The 18,982-nt window shown below is 41.5% G+C and overlaps 1 protein-coding gene across 1 annotated transcript in view; it reads right to left on the reverse strand.

The window, feature by feature from the left end:
• Positions 1 to 18,982, reverse strand: part of EYS (eyes shut homolog) — a 1,492,075-nt gene that overhangs the window by 151,478 nt on the left and 1,321,615 nt on the right. The gene's annotated exons all lie outside the window — the stretch shown is intronic.

Here is an 18,982-nt window from a genome sequence, read left to right on the forward strand (position 1 = left end):
TTGGAGCGGAGACCGGAAGGGACAACCCCAGACCACACCCTATTACTGGGGGCTGCCCAAAGCCCCACCTACCCCCCAAAGAACCCTCCAGACCCCTTATCGTCCCACCACCCCGTTCTCCAACAACCCTCCTCGCCCCAGTGACCCGTCAACTGGATGATGTTTTAAATGTAACGAGCTGGGGCATGTAAAGGCCAACTGCCCCAAGAATCTCAACAGATTACAGTTCATTGCACCGGAATCACACCAGAGGTCCTCAGGCCCAGATACCTCCCAGATACCCTTGGAGCGGAGGGAAACTGTGAGTGTGGGTGGGAAGAAGGTCACCGCGTGGAGGGACACCGGAGCACAAGTGTCTGCTATCCATGCTTCCTTAGTGGACCCCAATTTAATCAGCCCAGAGATCCAAGTGACGATTCAACCCTTCAAGTCCAACTCTTTCAATTTGCCTACAGCCAAGTTGCCTGTCCAGTACCAGGGCTGGTCGGGAACATGGACTTTTGCAGTCTATGATGATTATCCCATCCCCATGCTGTTGGGGGAAGACTTGGCCAATCATGTGAAGCGGGCCAAGAGGGTGGGAATGGTCACCCGGAGCCAAACAAGCCGTGAGGCCTAGCTCTGTTCCGGAAACTTCTATCAGGACCCGGTCAGAGGTGATGGACCCGGACCCCAGGCCAATGTCTGCAACAGCAGTAGTGGATCCAGTCCCAGAGACCCAGATGGAACCGGTCCCAGAACCGGAACCAGCAGAACAACCAGCACCAGACCATTTGCCAGCACTGAATCCAGTACTTGCAACCTCAACACCAGAGGGCCCCACCGAACTTGAACCGGCAGCAGCCCATAACCCTACTCAAGAGGCTCAGCCGGAGCCTGAACCCCAACATAGTGACCCAGCGGAAAGCGGTTCACAGTCAACGGAAACAGCCCCATCCCCTACATCGCTTCCAGAGGGACCAAGCATAGGTCCACAATCCAATGAGGAACTGATGTCTCCAGCATCAAGGGAACAGTTTCAGACCGAACAGGAAGCAGATGAAAGCTTCCAGAGAGCTTGGACGGCGGCACGGAGCAACCCACCGCCTCTCAGCTCTTCTAATTGATCCAGGTTTGTTGTAGAAAGAGGACTTTTATACAAGGAAACTCTTTCTGGTGGACACCAGGAAGACTGGCATCCTCAGAGACAGTTTGTAGTTCCAACTAAATAACGGGCCAAGCTCTTGAGCTTAGCCCATGATCACCCTAATGGCCATGCTGGGGTGAACAGGACCAGAGACTGTTTGGAGGGGTTATTCCACTGGGAATGGGCAAGGATGTTTTTACCTATGTCCGGTCTTGTGAAGTATGCCAAAGAGTGGGAAAACCCCAAGACCAGGTCAAAGCCCCTCTCCAGCCACTCCCCATCATTGAAGTTCCATTTCAGCGAGTAGCTGTGGATATTCTGGGTCCTTTTCCGAAAAAGACACCCAGAGGAAAGCAGTACATACTGACTTTCATGGATTTTGCCACCCGATGGCCGGAAGCAGTAGCTCTAAGCAACACCAGGGCTAAAAGTGTGTGCCAGGCACTAGCAGACATTTTTGCCAGGGTAGGTTGGCCCTCCGACATCCTCACAGATGCAGGGACTAATTTCCTGGCAGGAACTATGGAAAACCTTTGGGAAGCTCATGGGGTAAATCACTTGGTTGCCACTCCTTACCACCATCACACAAATGGCATGGTGGAGAAGTTTAATGGAACTTTGGGGGCCATGATACGTAAATTCGTAAATGAGCACTCCAATGATTGGGACCTAGTGTTGCAGCAGTTGCTCTTTGCCTACAGAGCTGTACCACATCCCAGTTTAGGGTTTTCCCCATTTGAACTTGTATATGGCCATGAGGTTAAGGGGCCATTGCAGTTGGTGAAGCAGCAATGGGAGGGATTTACACCTTCTCCAGGAACTAACATTCTGGACTTTGTAACCAACCTACAAAACATCCTCTGAACCTCTTTAGCCCTTGCTAAAGAAAATTTACAGGATGCTCAAAAAGAGCAAAAAACCTGGTATGATAAACATGCCAGAGAGCGTTCCTTCAAAGTAGGGGACCAGGTCATGGTCTTAAAGGCGCTCTAGGCCCATAAAATGGAAGCATCGTGGGAAGGGCCATTCATGGTCCAGGAGCGCCTGGGAGCTGTTAATTATCTCATAGCATTCCCCACCTCCAACCGAAAGCCTAAGGTGTACCATATTAATTCTCTAAAGCCCTTTTATTCCAGAGAATTAAAGGTTTGTCAGTTTACAGCCCAGGGAGGAGACGACACTGAGTGGCCTGAAGGTGTCTACTATGAAGGGAAAAGTGCTGGTGGTGTGGAAGAGGTGAACCTCTCCATGACCCTTGGGCGCATGCAGTGACAGCAGATCCAGGAGCTGTGCACAAGCTACGCGCCAACGTTCTCAGCCACCCCAGGACTGACTGAACAGGCATACCACTCCATTGACACAGGTCATGCTCACGCAATTAGGGTCCAACCTTACCGGGTGTCTCCTCAAGCTAAAACTGCTATAGAACGGGAGATCCAGGATATGTTACAGATGGGTGTAATCGGCCCCTCTGGAAGTGCATGGGCATCTCCAGTGGTTCTAGTTCCCAAATCAGATGGGGAAATACGTTTTTGCGTGGACTACCATAAGCTAAATGCTGTAACTCGCCCAGACAACTATCCAATGCCACGCACAGATGAACTATTAGAGAAACTGGGACGGGCCCAGTTCATCTCTACCTTGGACTTAACCAAGGGGTACTGGCAGGTACGGCTAGATTAATCTGCCAAGGAAAGGTCAGCCTTCACCACACATCTCGGGCTGTATGAATTTAATGTACTCCCTTTCGGGCTGCGAAATGCACCCGCCACCTTCCAAAGACTTGTAGATGGTCTCCTAGCGGGATTAGGAGAATATGCAGTCGCCTACCTTCACGATGTGACCATATTTCGGATTCCTGGGCAGACCACCTGGAACATCTACAAAAAGTCCTTGAGCGCATAAGGGTGGCAGGACTAACAGTTAAGGCTAAGAAGTGTCAAATAGCCCTAAACAGAGTGACTTACTTTGGACACCAGGTGGGTCAAGGAACTATCAGCCCCCTACAGGCCAAAGTGGATGCTATCCAAAAGTGGCCTGTCCCAAAGTCAAAGAAACAGGTTCAATCCTTCTTCGGCTTGGCCGGTTATTATAGACAATTTGTACCGCAATACAGCCAAATCGCCACCCCACTGACAGACCTAACCAAAAAGAAACAGCCAGATGCCGTTCAGTGGACCGAAATGTGTCAGAGGGCCTTTAACAAGCTTAAAGCGACACTCATGTCTGACCCTGTACTAAGGGCCCTAGACTTTGACAAACCGTTCCTAGTAATCACAGATGCGTCCGAGCGTGGTGTGGGAGCAGTTTTAATGCAGAAAGGACCTAATCAAGAATTCCACCCTGTAGTGTTTCTCAGCAAAAAACTGTCTGAGAGGGAAAGCAACTGGTCAGTCACTGAAAAAGAATGTTACGCCATTATCTACGCACTGGAAAAGCTACGCCCATATGTTTGGGGACGGCGTTTCCACCTGCAAACCGACCATGCTGCACTGAAGTGGCTTCACACCATCAAAGAAAATAACAAAAAACTTCTTTGGTGGAGTTTAGCTCTCCAAGATTTTGATTTTGACATCCAACACATCTCAGGAGCTTCTAACAAAGTGGCTGATGCACTCTCCCGTGAAAGTTTCCCAGAATCAACTGGTTAAAATCGTCCTTGAGATGTGGAAAATATTGTTAGTCTTTATGTACTTGGTAGTATATTTAGAGATGCATGTGTCTTATTAACTCTGTTTTTCCTAGAGCTCCAGGAAGAAATCCCAGCCAGTGTTTCACCCTAGCTGATATTTGGGGTGTGTGTCATAAATATAAAGGGAAGGGTAAACCCCTTTAAAATCCCTCCTGGCCAGAGGAAAAATCCTCTCACCTGTAAAGGGTTAAGAAGCTGAAGGTAACCTCGCTGGCACCTGACCAAAATGACCAATGAGGAGACAAGATACTTCAAAAGCTGGGAGGAGGGAGAGAAACAAAAGGTCTGTGTCTGTCAGTATGCTGCTTTTGCCGGGGATAGAACAGGAATGGAGTCTTATAACTTCTAGTAAGGAATCTAGCTAGGTATGTGTTAGATTATGATTTCTTTAAATGGCTGAGAAAAGAACTGTGCTGAATAGAATGACTATTTCTATCTGTGTGTCTTTTTTGTAACTTAAGGTTTTGCCTAGAGGGATTCTCTATGTTTTGAATCTAATTACCCTGTAAGGTATCTACCATCCTGATTTTACAGAGGTGATTCCTTTACTTCTATTTCTATTAAAAGTCTTCCTGTAAGAAAACGGAATGCTTTTTCATTGTTCTCAGATCCAAGTGTTTGGGTCTGTGGTCACCTATGCAAATTGGTGAGGATTTTTACCAAACCTTTCCCAGGAAGTGGGGTGCAAGGGTTGGGAGGATTTTGGGGGGAAAGATGTGTCCAAACTACGTTTCCCAGTAAACCCAGTTAGAGTTTGGTGGTGGCCGTGGATATTCCAAGGACAAAGGATAAAATTAATTTGTACCTTGGGGAAGTTGTAACCTAAGCTGGTAAAAGTAAGCTTAGGAGGTTTTCATGCAGGTCCCCCCATCTGTACCCTAGAGTTCAGAGTGGGGGAGGAACCTTGACAGGAGTCATGGTGAATAATCAATGGAACATGTGTTACCAACTCTCATTGACTTCAGTAGGGCCAGAGTTTCACCCCAATGAAATTTTTCAGAAACAATGCTGAAGTATTGGAAAGGATTCAGAAAAGAGCTACAAGAATGTAGACACAGTGGCGAAATGAGGATAGACACACACATAGAATTAAGCAGCAGGCCACAACTTTTATTAAACTTTAACACAAGGGTGGGGCACTACTGCCCATCACCCATACTTTCCTATACCAGGCATTTAATTGGTTCTAGTTTAGTGTTATACGGCTCCTCACCATATAACCCATAATATAGGGTAGGCTCTCCTCAGCCTACCCCTCAGAATTCAGATCTTTGAATCCTACCATCCTTTCCCCTGTGAGGGGGACAGAGGGTGCAGCAGAGTGGGGACCTTGACCTGGAAAGGCCACAAAGACTGACCTCAGCCCACAGAGGCCACGAGGTCTCACTATCACATGAGCCCAAGGCCCATCACCAAAATCCCAGGTCTTTTAGCTCTGGGAACTGTTCATTTTAGTCTCTTAACCACACTGAAAACTGGCTACAAGTTGTTACAAATAAACAACTCCACCCCAGTATCTCAGATAGGTACTAAGCACATTCCTTCTTAACTCACTGTGACTTGAAGGTGCTGCGAGGAAGGCAAAACACTCCCTGGTCTTTTCTCAATTGGCCCATGGGCAATCAGCTAGAGCTGCAGCATCTCCTCAGGCTGGGTTCCCATTCCTGGTTCAGGTGGGTCGGGTGGACTGGTGTAACAGAGCCAAAAAAGGCTCCACATTGCTCTAGCACCAGGCTACATCCTGGGAGCTGGGGAATGCTTACCAATCAGCTTCCTTCTCCAACAGGTGGCCAATGGATGCCAAAGACCAGGGGAGGAGCTACCTATTGTCCATTGGTGAGTGTCTTCCTCCCTTGCTGCTTGGACTGTTCCCCTTTCACCACTGGCTCTATCAAGTTTGCCCCCCATTGATGCAGATGGGTGGCATTTTGTGGTACAGAAAACATGACTTAGAGTGAAAGACTTCAGAAATTCAATGTATTTAGTTTATCCTAGAGATGGTTAAGAGGTGACTGGGTCATAGCCTAAGGGGAAAGGTTTCTGATAACAGCGGACTCTTTAACCTAGAAAGCAAAGACATAACAAGATCCAAAAGCTGGAAGCTGAAACTTAACAAATTCATACTGGAAATAAGGCAAACTTTGTAAAGTGAGGGTAATTAATCACTGAAATTTACCTAGACATGTGGTGTTTTCTCTCTCATTTAGAGTCTTTAAATCAATACTGATGGTCTTTCTAAGAGATGTAGTCTAGCTTAGCTGGAAGCTATGGGCCTAACCAGGAGATACTGGGTGAAATTCTGTGGTTTGTGTTATGCAAGAGGTAAAACTAAATGTTCATCATGATCCCTTTGGGTTTTAAAAATCTAAAATGTTAATGGAAATTAAGCATATGTTTAAGTAGTTTCCTAATTTTGGGTCTTAGAATACAAGGATACTATGTTCTGGATTTTGCAAGCCTGCACTATGCCTTAGGATTAAAGAAAATGGTATTTTAAAGTTAATTTGCGGGAGGGAGGGAGAGAATTATCAAATGTATAAGATGTTGAGTGAACCATTAAACACTAAGTGTAATAAAGGCTACTATAATCAGAGGCTATTTAATAAAACTTCCTTTGTAGACAACATGGACGTATCTGATTTGAATAATAGAGTATAAATATCTTATATTTATACATCTTTCTTGGCTAAATCTAGATTATATAAATAAAATATAGACAAGACTAAAAACTAGGGCTGTCAAGCGATTAAAAAAATTAATCATGCGATTAATCGCACAGTTAATAACACAAATCCATTTATTTAAATATTTTTGGAAGTTTTCTACATTTTCAAAGATATTGATTTCAATTACAACACATAACACAAAGTGTACAGTGCTCAATTTATATTTATTTTTGATTACAAGTATTTGCACTGTAAAAAAACAAAAGAAATAGTATTTTTCAATTCACCTAATACAAGTACTGTAGTGCAATCTCTATCATTAAAGTTGAACTTACAAATGTAGAATTATGTACAAAAAACTGCATTCAAAAATAAAACAATGTAAAATTTTAGAGCCTGCAAGTCCACTCAGTCCTCCTTCTTGCTCAGCCAATTGCTCAGACAAGAAGTTTGTTACATTTCCAGAAGATAATGCTGCCCGCTTCTTGTTTACAGTGTCACCTGAAAGTGAGAACAGGTATTTTCATGGCAGTGCTGTGGCCGGCGTCACAAGATATTGACATGTCAGATGCGCTAAAGATTCATATGTCCCTTCATGCTTCAACCACCATTCCAGCAGACATGAGTCCATGCTGATGACTGGTTCTGCTCGATAACAATCTAAAGCAGTGCAGACTGACGTATGTTCATTTCATTATCTGAGTTAGATGCCACCAGCAGAAGGTTGATTTTCTTCTTTGGTGGTTCAGGTTCTGTAATTTCCACATCAGAGTGTTGCTCTTTTAAGACTTCTGAAAGCATGCTCCACACCTCGTCATACCTTAAGATACGCAACTTCAGCTACGCTATTCGCATAACTGAAGTCGAAGTATCTTAGTTCGACTTACCTGGCCTACCTCAAGGCGGTGAGTCAACTGTGGTGGCTCCCCCGTCGACTCCGCTTACGCCTCCTGCCGAGGTGGAGTACAGGCGTCGATTCGGGGATCGATTTATCATGTCTACACGAGACACGATAAATCGATCCCTGATAGATTGATCACTACCCACCGATCCGAGTAGTCTGTGCTTCTTTTCCCAAGAAAGCAAAGGGGTGTGTGTGTGTGGGGGGGGGGGGGAAGAATATTCTCAACCTACATGCATCAAGGCTGTGTAACTGCTCTGTGAACAGAGTCCTAACACTCCAGAGAGTGTTATTTGATATCAGATGACATATCTTTCAGTGTTGAAGGTCTCTGTATTAGCTGACAGTTTTGTAATAATTATCTCCTTCCAGAAAACAGAAGAATAGCAAGATCAGCAGTAGAGACATTAATATTTTATGCAATAATCAGGAATACTGGCATACTATCAGTATAAAGAATTTAATCAAGTAAAAGTCTCCAGGCTGTAACCTATCCTTGAGATGTTGGATTCTGCTTCATACTGATGTGATTCTGGGACACAATATTGATTCAATAATCCTTTTCTATTAAATCAGTGTTGAGAAAACAGACTAGTTTTATATTGAGGTGCCTCCTTTGCCTGTTCGTGCCAAGGTAGTGACATCTGAGACTGTTTATTTGAAATTACCCTCTTTGTTTGCTGTACATTTGTTCAGAAGCTATTATTGAGCTGAAGCACTACATACTGTATTTCTTAACCAACACACTGAACTAGGAATGTGCTCTTAGGTATGCATCAAGTCAGTTCATTAAGTTAATATAAAATACATATTAACATCTCATATATTGAAAGACAAATGTGACAGCATTGCCTTTATATTTAGAGTATACAATCTATCCCTTTTCTGATTAATCAGACTTGACTGCGTGGCTCACTTGTCACAACTTGCTTAAAAGGGTTGCACAGTTATGTCAAGATGAAACAACATTTCCCCCCCACCCCCATAATATGATTTCTCAACCTTTCCTCCACACATACGCTTATCTTTGACTGTTCTGTGCTACACAAGAACAGGTTTTCTCCCTTTTTTGTCTCAGAAATGTGGGACAAGTGGAATTTTTTCCCCAGGAACTTTACACTGACATCCACAGACACACCTGCTGGTACCAGCAAGATGGTGACACCACTGCTGTTTCTATCCTGCAGAGCCAGCAGTTTGAGATGACTCATACAATTCTTTCTTGCTCTGTTTTCTGCCTTTCACTTTCTAGTCAGTCTCCCCACCCATCTGGTTGCAGCTCTCTAAAGAACAATAATTGAGCTAAATTTGATCAGATTTTAATCAACAGCATGCCAATGATTTTTTTCTTCTTCTTCTATCTGTGGAACCTATTTTCTGAGTTCAAGGTATTTTCCTGCATGCTTCTGACTGCTGGTTGTCTATTGATTTCTAAAGATGATCCAGCTGTGTACAGCTATGAAACAAACACCTTAAGAACCTTTATTAGGTCTTAAATGAAACACTGAAGGTCATGTGGCTTGCCTAAAATTTCCCTCCTGTTGTTTTCTGTTAAGTTATATAATGCAGATCAATATAATCTAGAGCTATCCTGAATAAACAAAAAAGATGACTGTATCTAGCTATGAGCCCAATTAGATTTTCACTTACACTGGTGTAAATCAGGAGTAACTCTATATTAGTCAATGAAGTCATGCCAATGCAAAACAATGTAATCTCAGATATGAGATTAGAATCAAGCTCTGTGTTCCTTCCTGTACTACACTGACAGTGTTTTCTCAAAACCATGTTTCAGAAGACAGAGTTCTCTCCCATGCCTGTACTCACTTATGTAATTACTGATTACAATGACAGTGCCGGGAGATAGTGGGGATTCCGTTGGGGAGAAAGTATAACTGGAGAAGTTACTTTTAAGATTACCCACCTACATCTACACTTAAGACCTCAATCCATAAATTCAGTTTAAGAAAGGTAAATATTGGAAAGAAATTTTGCTTACGGATATGACCTTGACCAAAAAAAAAGAAAAGAAAATTTTGGTGGATGGTCTGAATATAATGCTTAAATCTCTTCTATATAGCATCATATGTTCCCGTGCCTTTTCTTATACAAGTGTACAATATTTCACCCAAGTATAACTCCTGTATTAGGAGTAAATGCAGGCATAGAACATATGATGCCTCTATGATGGATAAAAATAAAAATTAGGGTGGTACTGCTATATAGCGTCTGTTCCTGCATCCCTTATTACGCAAAGATTCCTTAATCCCACTGAAATACAACTTTCACTAAGCCTCAGTGGAACCACCTACTTAAGGATTCCTTTTGGGCAGAAGATGGCTGGATTGGCCCACATAGAGAAGTATGGGGTAGAGAGAAATAGGGGGAGAGCATAGAAAAACTCGGATAAAGTACTGGTGGGAGAAAACATAAAAATATGTTTAAATACTAGAAAAATATCAGTTTTTGTTCCAATACTTACTGGGCAAAGCTGTACCAAACAATTTTTAACATTACCTATCAACAACCCTGTATTTTACTTTCTGAGAAAGAACCTTCAAGTAAATGAAGTAAATAACAATAGCAAGCATAGAACAAAAAAGTGTGGGTGGGGGACAGAATCACAGTAAATAGTACAGTGTTAGTCATTATTATTTTGATTCCCACAAGAGTTTCATTTAGAATAGGCATTTTTAAATTGCAGAGGTAAAGATTTTTTGGGTAGGAAGCTGGAGGAAACACATAGCACATTCTGTGCCCCGTTAAATAGGTACACTACATAAGAGTAGGGTGACCAAATAGGCCATAACACAGCAGGAACTTTTCCGGTAAATGTCACTGTATTTCATATGTTAGCTGACATAAAGATTGTCAGAAACTGTTCTTTTCCTCTATGAAATTTAAACTCTGCAGCATTTCTGACAACCTACTGCCGGGGGAAAGATGTTTTTATGAGAAGAAAATTGCTTGACTATGCTACTGGAGGATTTACTTTATCTGTAGTTCTATTTTTATTTAAATCTCACAAAATACTGGGAAAATCCCATTGCTGACAAGTGTAAAAAGTGCTTCTTTAGCTCACCTACAGGATTTACTGTTCTTTGGCCAGTCGGGCTTTAGTGCAAGCTCCATCTCGATCTCTCTACTTATGAATATTTTCAAAGGATGATCGTCCAGCTATAGGTGACAGTTATCAATAGCTGGTTTTGTTACACAACCTAGCAAAGGAAAGATTAAACCCAATTTAGAAGCACTGAGTATTGTTTCACCTTTGGACCAGTAATAGGCAGCAATAAGCAACTGAGCCTCAGGCAAAAAGATAGAGTTTGATTTTCCAAGTGCTCATTTACTGAAGCTATCTATGATCTTTGTTCTTTGCAGAATTTTGATGAACCATACAAACCAAATGTCTTTTCTTCATCTAATGTTCTATGTGGTGAAAAGTTATTTTATGCATATATATATATATATTGTGGCAAATTGCCGGCACTACTATGATGGGTCCTGCCCTTTCTCTTCTTGTGTAGGGGGCGGGTCAGGGTGCCATTTCTCACCCCTGATCTGGGGTATTAACTGTCCCACTAGTATCCCAGAGAAGGGGAGTGGAGAGGGATGGACCCAGGCCCCCCCTCTATTCCGGATCCCAGCCCAGGGGCCCTAGGGATAGCAGCAAACCACTTGAACTAGCGATTCCTTCCCCTGGGCTACTTCCGTCTCCGGCCCTTCAGCTTGTGGGGCTTCCTGCCCTCTCTCTGCTTGGGCCAGGTTTCTCTCAACCCCTTGTGTCTGTGGAGTGTTAGGATATAGATATTCAGGCCTGTCTGTAAAGGCCTATACTCTAAGAATGTAGGTATATGTTTATCGTTTAGCTAGTAATAGAGGTATACAAGAAAGAATCTGTGCAAGGGCCTTCTCTCACTGTGACAGTCTGAGGCCCTGTCCTTAGGCCAATGCCTTTGGCTAAGCAGCAGAGGCAGCCATAAGCTGGGAAGCGTACGGTCACATCCTCACATGCCAAACTAGTCAATCTGGGGCTGTTAGGAAGGTGATCCGATCTATCACCTCCAGAGAAAGAGAAGAGCCTAGAAGATGTAAAAGGAAATGTAGGTTGATAGTTTTCTGTCTGGTAAGAACTCACTTATCAACAGATACAGCTGAAAAACCCTTATGTCTTTATAGATGTAGTTGTGAAATCCTCACTTCTGTATTGTCATTATAGTTCCCACTTCGCTATTGTTTATTTGCACGGTCTCTGTCTGGTTCTATGATTGTTTCTGTCTGCTGCATAATTAATTTTGCTGGGTGTAAACTAATTAAGGTGGTGGGATATAATTGGTTACATAATCATGTTACAATATGTTAGGATTGGTTAGGTAAATTTCAGTAGAATGATTGGTTAAGGTATAGCTAAGAATATTACCATATAAATTAGGGGCAAACAGGAAGTAAGTTGGGATTTGAAAATAAGGAAAAAGGAACTTGGATTTAAGCTTGCTGGAAGTTCATCCCAATAAACATCGAATTGTTTGCACCTTCAGACTTTGGGTATTGTTACTCTCTATTCATGCGAGAAGGACCAGGGAAGTGGGAGAGTGAAGGAATAAGCTCTCTGACATGGAGTCCCTCTGCTCTGCACAAGCCGTGTTTCCGTTTACCTAGGGTCTTGGTCTTCTGGCCCGCCACAGCACTTCTCCAAACTCTCCTCTGCTTTCCTTCAAACTGCTCTCTGCTCTAACACCAAACCACTCTGCTTCAACTCCTCCAACTGTCTGATTGAAGCAGGGTTTTTTTATCAGGTGACTGGCTTCAGGTGGTCTAATTGGCTTCAGGTGCTCTAATTAATCTATAGCAAACTCTCTTCCCTCTACAGGGAATAAGGCTCTCATCATCCGGGGGCTTACATATCTCCCTCTATCACCCTCCTGCTGCCCTCTGGCCATGCTGTATCACTATATATATAAATCAGAAACTCAAAAAGAGTGTTTTTTTCTAACTACATCTCCATAGCCAAACATCTGAAGAGTTGGAAGATTAAATTTGGCATAATACCTCTCATCATTTCCCCCAGAGCATTCTGGTGATTTTGATTTGACTGAGTTGGGGTCATTTGAAAATTCTATACTCAGAACATTGTCCATGTTTTTTGTGTGTTTTTAGCTAAGCTTGTATATAGCACTTGTTTAAGGAAAGTTGTGCTGCTTGCATGTGTGGTTAAAAGAGTACTAGAGGTGCAAAAGGGCTATGGCAAGGGCTCAAAATACATTGGCTCTGACAAAGTTAGTAAAATTACGTAGAAAAAAACAATGCTGAAATAACATTAAGATTGCAAAGTCCATCACTCTAGAGTTAGGAAAGGAGTACTTGTGGCACCTTAGAGACTAACAAATTTGGCATTTGGTACCAGAGATATTAGTACTCTGGCCTTGGGTGTGTGGAGGGATTAGCAATTTCTGTGGTACCAAGGAGATCAGCATCCAGTGTCTGAATGGATGTGTAAGGGACTCTTCTTGGGCCTTGAGCTACCATTTTCTGCTGTGATTTAAGAGGTTTTGTGGCCTCTCGAGAAAAGACCCAGTGAAGAAGACTTGGATCCTTTTGCTGACTTAACCCTTGTTTTTCTTCCTCTGTCCCCTGAAATTTTACTAGTTAAGGTGGCTGAATCTTTAGAAGCGGTTGTCTCAGATCCATAAGCAAAGGAGCCAGTAGAAGCACTTTTTGAGGATGAGTACTCAGGAATTTCTGCCCTAGCCACTCCAGAGTCTGAAGAGGGATAAACTGACCACTCCAGAAAGAGCATCTTCAGTCGACACTTCCTAACTCTTTGGGTTCTTTTAAAAAAAGATTTACAAACAATACATCTGTTATGGGCCCCTCAACCAGACACTATAAGCACTTGGTGTGTCAAGTCAAGTCATAGTGACTGTACCTGATACTGGGGCAGACTGTTAGGCAAAAACAAAAAAGAAACACATACAAGAAAGAAAATGTTCTAAAAAAATCAGTAGAGCTAACACTAATAACTAACTGCTAAGTACCTATCTATTTACAACTATTTAGAAAAAATGGGTAGATCACACAATGAGTGAATTAGCTCAGGCATTTGCAACTCATAGCCACAGGTGGTGAGAAGGAACGGAGGGGCACTTAGGGTTGCCCACTTGCCCTACCCTTTATGCCGTTGGTTGGAGGCATGAGGACACTAAGGGTGCAAGCGCAGCTCCCAACAGACACTGCTGGCAAAAAGAATCCAAATTCAAATGCATGGGTTGCATGTGCACCAGCAGTGGAATATATATGAACAAAACACTTGAAGAACTGTTAATTCTTTGCACATTTGATGATGGAGAGTCTCAGTAGCTCAGCTAACATAATTGTTTATGCTGAATCCATCCTAAAGCCAGCTATTTTGCTTCCAGTGCCCATTTGTACTAAATCCAAACAGCAGCAAGCAACTCTAGCTGGATTTATAGAGAGGCCTAATGGATAAAAATACAAGTGCAATACAAGTAAAAACAAAAGCTCTTATTGAGATGGGAATAAAGCAGGAAAAACAACTTTTGGAAAAGGCTAACCTTTCGTGTCAAGCTGATTCCTCACATCCAGGCCTTACTAATTCACTTTGACTGTTACCCATGTGATCTGCAGTCCTCTATTCGACGAAGTGCCAAAGGTGAAGAGAGATTGTTTTTAGAGGCCTCTCTAAACTCTAATAAAAATGTGTCCTGTGAGGTGACCTCTGATAAACTTCATTCTTCCCTTCAGTGAAAAGGTCCGGAAGACAGGGGCTCAGAAAGGATGATGTTCACTACTGTTAAATATCTGGTCAACCATGTTAGTCAGCTCTGAAATTTCATCAGTTTTCCCTCCACTTTGTGGTTTTGGGTGTTTGGAGTCTGTAAATCTATCACTAGTAGACCGGTATATAATTTGCAGTAGGTAAAATGCATTGGACTAAACATTCTCTAACTAAAAATAACTAAAAATTCATTGAATTTATCTAATAGTAAGTTTTATTTATTTTCTCTGTCACAAAGCAGTGAATTTTTTAGTGCTAATGTATGATAGAAAGCTAGAGTATATGATAGTTCTTTGAAGAAATTTTATAAACTTAATTGGGAGAAATTATATCTCTAAAAGATTATGCAGATAATTATTCAATCTGAAAAAGAATAATATATATTTAGCATTTTATATAAAATATATACTACTCGTACATTATAAATACCAGTGAGGGTCTTACTAATATGAAAAGAAAGCCAATAGTTTCTACAACGCTTTACAGGATTTGTGTCTAAACTAAAGCAAAGGGTTTTCTTTAACCCTGAAGTGTGGGAATTTACACTATACTTTTCCAGCTGTGTGAAAACAAATTAGAGGGATATCTCACTAAACACGTCTGAGGGTAGTATTTGATTCTCCTGGGTGCTGCCTTGTGGTCAGATGTCATTCCAGGTGAGAAGATTCACCCTTCTGGGAACTAATAGTGTCAGAGAAATGCTGATTTGCTTGTGCTGTAATTCTCAGAAAATGATACTAAATAGCGTTTTCTGGGAATGGATTCAAATCATCTAAAGTTGATTCGTATTAAAATAGTACCTGCAGGTATTCAATATCCACACACAAGTACATTGGCCCATAGCAGCTATTCTGGTTTAAATGCCAGAAAATGAGATGATGTATAAACAATTAATTTTGTGTTCAACTTGCACATTCTCTAAACAGGAAGATAAATCCTATTTATATTTGGAATCTTGGTTTTCATGCTGTACTCCTGGCATGGTACTATCTACCTCTTTCACACTAACCCAATATTAGATCCATGGTTGCAAGAACATGTTAATTTTCTGAGGTATTTCTAATACACCCATCACCATAGTTTCTAGATGTAAAAAAATATTGTTTGTTCCCAAATGACCTTGCTCTTCATCTCTCCCACATTCAGCTGCAATTACTTGGTTTTGATTTTAAATTCTATTATTTGTACATGAGAATTCATTTTTGTGTGAAAACTTCCATGGGAAGATGAGTTTGAAACTAAATTTGAAAGGATGGGCTCAGAAAATGGTAAACACATGTTCTACTTTCTGTTAAGGAGTTTCACAGTTGGAGTGGCCTAAAATCTGTGTACTTAATTTTAAAAAGGACTGGATAATTTAATGAGTAATAATATTTGTAGGTCTGTAAGTTAAGGGTAATCAGATCTTATGTTTTAGGGTTTTCATCATACATTAGCATTGCAAAATTGGCTAGAGGCATTATGGGCTTTTGTCTTATTCTGAAGCATCAGTTATTGGCATTGTCAGACACTGGTTAACAAATTTTATAGAACAAAGTTCTGATTGGGTTTGATAAATCCTTTATCCATGTAACTATCGTTTGAGGAACAGAATGATAAAGTGTTAAAGCAAATTAAAATGGGAACAAGTACCTTTTAGTTGGAAACTAAAACATCTGGTTATACCAAGTCAGTCTTGAAATATTAACTTGAGGAAACTTATGCATTAGAGCAATTTGCTATGTAAGCTTCATGGGAAAAAATGGATGCTAAAATTTTACCTCTGTGTCCCCTCATCTGAAGACTGGGCTAGTAGAAATGCAGGGTTTTGTATAAGGAAGGTGGTAGAATGATAGTTTTCAGATGGGATATTAGCCAGAGAGGTCTCCTATTCCCAGAAAGATCAATCAGAGTAAATGAGTTCTCCATGTATTATTACCTAAGGGCAGAGCAAATTGAAGATGAATTTTTTTCCCCTACTTGTTTGACCTTGTCACATAAATACAATGTAATGAATATGTGAAGAATATGATCTTGATCTTTTTGATTAGTGCAAACATTTTAATTCTTTCACATGCCACAGATTGTTGTATGAAAGATTTTTTTGTGTAATAGTGAGGCATTGTCTTCTTTCTAAGAGCATGTTGAATCTTATGAGAGCTTGGTGCCTCACCAGTCACTCACTGAAGTAGAAACTTCATCTGTATAACGTGTCTCCCAATGGATTCAACATATTTTCACACTGCAAAATAATCTCCCACATGCATCAACACGTAAGGGTGGCAGCAGTAAAACCAGAAAATCAATTTAAATGGCATTTTGTCTTCACCTAAGTCCCACTAAGATGTACACATTGGAAAGAAGGAGAGGTTACTTACCTTGTCCAGTAACTGGAGTTCTTCAGAATGTGAGTCTCTACAGGTGCTCCACTTCAGGTGAGCATGCACACCCATGTGCCTTAGATCAGAGATTTTTCAGCAACAGTGCCTGTTTGGCACATGCATGAACCCCACACATCCTCAAACCCTGAGGATATAGGGCTGTGCAGGCGAACCACCCTCAGTTCCTTCTCTACTGCAAAATCTGGCACAGGAAACCCCGAAGCAGAAGGGAAAGATGGCCTATAGTTGAACATCTCTAATGTATAGGGACATACATTTAAAAAAACTCCAGTTACTGCACAAGGCGAGTAACCTCTTCAAGTAGCATCTCTATGGGCACTCCACTTCATATAACTCCTGAGAAGTATCCCTATAGGGAGGAGGGAGCTTTGGAGCAAAACTAAAGACAGAACTGCATTGCCAACTACCACATCTGATCAAGAGGCATGAATGAAAGCATAGTTCTAAACAAAGTATGTATTGAAGTCCAGGTTGCAGTTCTGTAAATTTCAGCAAATTCTTGAGTAACACTATTGAAGCAGATTGTGATCTTCTGTAATATATCTGGAATAGAAGGAAGTTTAATGTTGGCAGAGTCATAACATGAAATAATATACCCAGAGATCCACTTCAAGAATCTTTGGGTGGAAATTGTGTATCCTTTGGATCTGTCTGCAATTCAAACAAACAGTCTTGGAGAATTTTTGAATGGTTTGGTTCTGTCCAGATAGAAGACTAATACCCTTCTGATATCCCAGGCATGAAAGTCAGCTTGCCTGCCTAATCTGATGTGGTTTCAGGGAAAAAAAAACTGGGAGATGAGTTGTCTGGGTAATATGAAATTCAGAAGACATTTTAGGTAGAAACTTAGGATGTGGTCATAACAAGACATTTTCTTGAAGACCATTGCAAAAGGGGGATCTGATATTAAAACCCTCAGTTCTCTGACCCTCCAAACAGAAGCTGTTTTCATGGATAGGTGAAGCAATAAACACATAACTAATGACTCAAACCGGTGTTTCAGAGGGAAGTTAAGGATGAAGTTCAAGTCACATGTTGGAGTGGATTCTCTAATTTATGGAAAAAGATTAATCAATCCTCTGAGAAATCTTGATGTAGTACGATTGGCAAATACTGAAGAGCCTTCCAGAGGTGAATGAAAGGCTGTTATAGCTGCCAATGAACCTTGACAGAATTCACTGGGAGGAAATTACAACTGCAAGGGTCACACTTCTGCTGTTTCACATAGTTGTTTCAATGCCTGAGATTGAATATTGATTTCCATGCCCTATTCTTTTTGGGAACCAAAAGGTACTTGGAATAGAAACCTTTTACCCTGTACTAGACTAGAACTGGTTCTATGGCTCCTAAGTGTAAAAGAGAGGCAACTTCCTGTCTCAGCAATCGATTGTGAGATGGGTCCCTGAAAAGGGACAAGGAAGAGGGGTTGCAGGGATGGATGGGGATGAAATGGATGGGATAATCAGAAGTTATTACATCTATTTTGGGGTGTTATTCTCTCCCAAGCATATTGGAAATGGGAAAAATGGTATCCAAATTGGGGGAGGAGGATAGGATGGTTCAGCTGTGGGTTCCTGTGAAGCGGATGGTTCAGACTCTTGACAAAACCCTAAAAATTGATGTTTGGACAAAGTGAATGGCTGGGATGAGGTAGCTGTGGCAGTTGGTTTCTTTTGTGAGTACCTAGGTCTTTTGGCAGGTGGTTCAGAAGGCCAACAGAAACTCAAGGAGACAATTGGGTGAGATCTCTGAACTATTTGAGACCTGCTATTTTTTTTAAATTTGCAGGTGTATAAATCCCAAGGGATCTAAGCATGGCCCTAAAATCCTTCAAAGTGTGAAGCAACTTGTCAGTAGACTTAGAAAATAACTACAGACCATTAAAAAGGAGCTCTTCAACAGTCCTATCTACTTCCCTAGGTAAGTTGGACAACTGAACCCAAGATATTTGACAGATCATGATAGCAGTAGAAATGGACCAGTCTGCAATATCAGCTGCATCTAAGGAGGCCTGTATTGATGTTCTTGCTAAAAGCTGACCACCATGTATGATGGCCTTAAACTGCTTGCAATTCTCTTCTGCCAAATGCTCAATAAAGTTGTTGAATTTACTGTAGTCATACTTAGATATGAATGTACAGGGAGTCATACTTAGACATGAGGGCTTGGTGGTTAGCTATTCTGAATGCCAATGTAGCAGAGTAACAGCTTTTACAATTGGAGAGATTGAGTTGCTTCTGGTTCTTGCTGTAAAGGGTAGACTTTGTATTGTGCTGTCTACCATAATCATTAATTGTTTTTACAACTAAGAAATTTGGTGTTGGGTGTGAAAATAAAAACTCTTAGTTCTTAACTGGAACATAATATACTTTGTTGGCACATTTGCAAATAGAGAGTGCCATGTCTGGAGTTGGCCAGAT

The sequence above is a fragment of the Lepidochelys olivacea genome, assembly GCF_965140295.1.
Source record: "Lepidochelys olivacea isolate rLepOli2 genome assembly, chromosome: 3".
NCBI lineage: Eukaryota > Metazoa > Chordata > Testudines > Cheloniidae > Lepidochelys > Lepidochelys olivacea.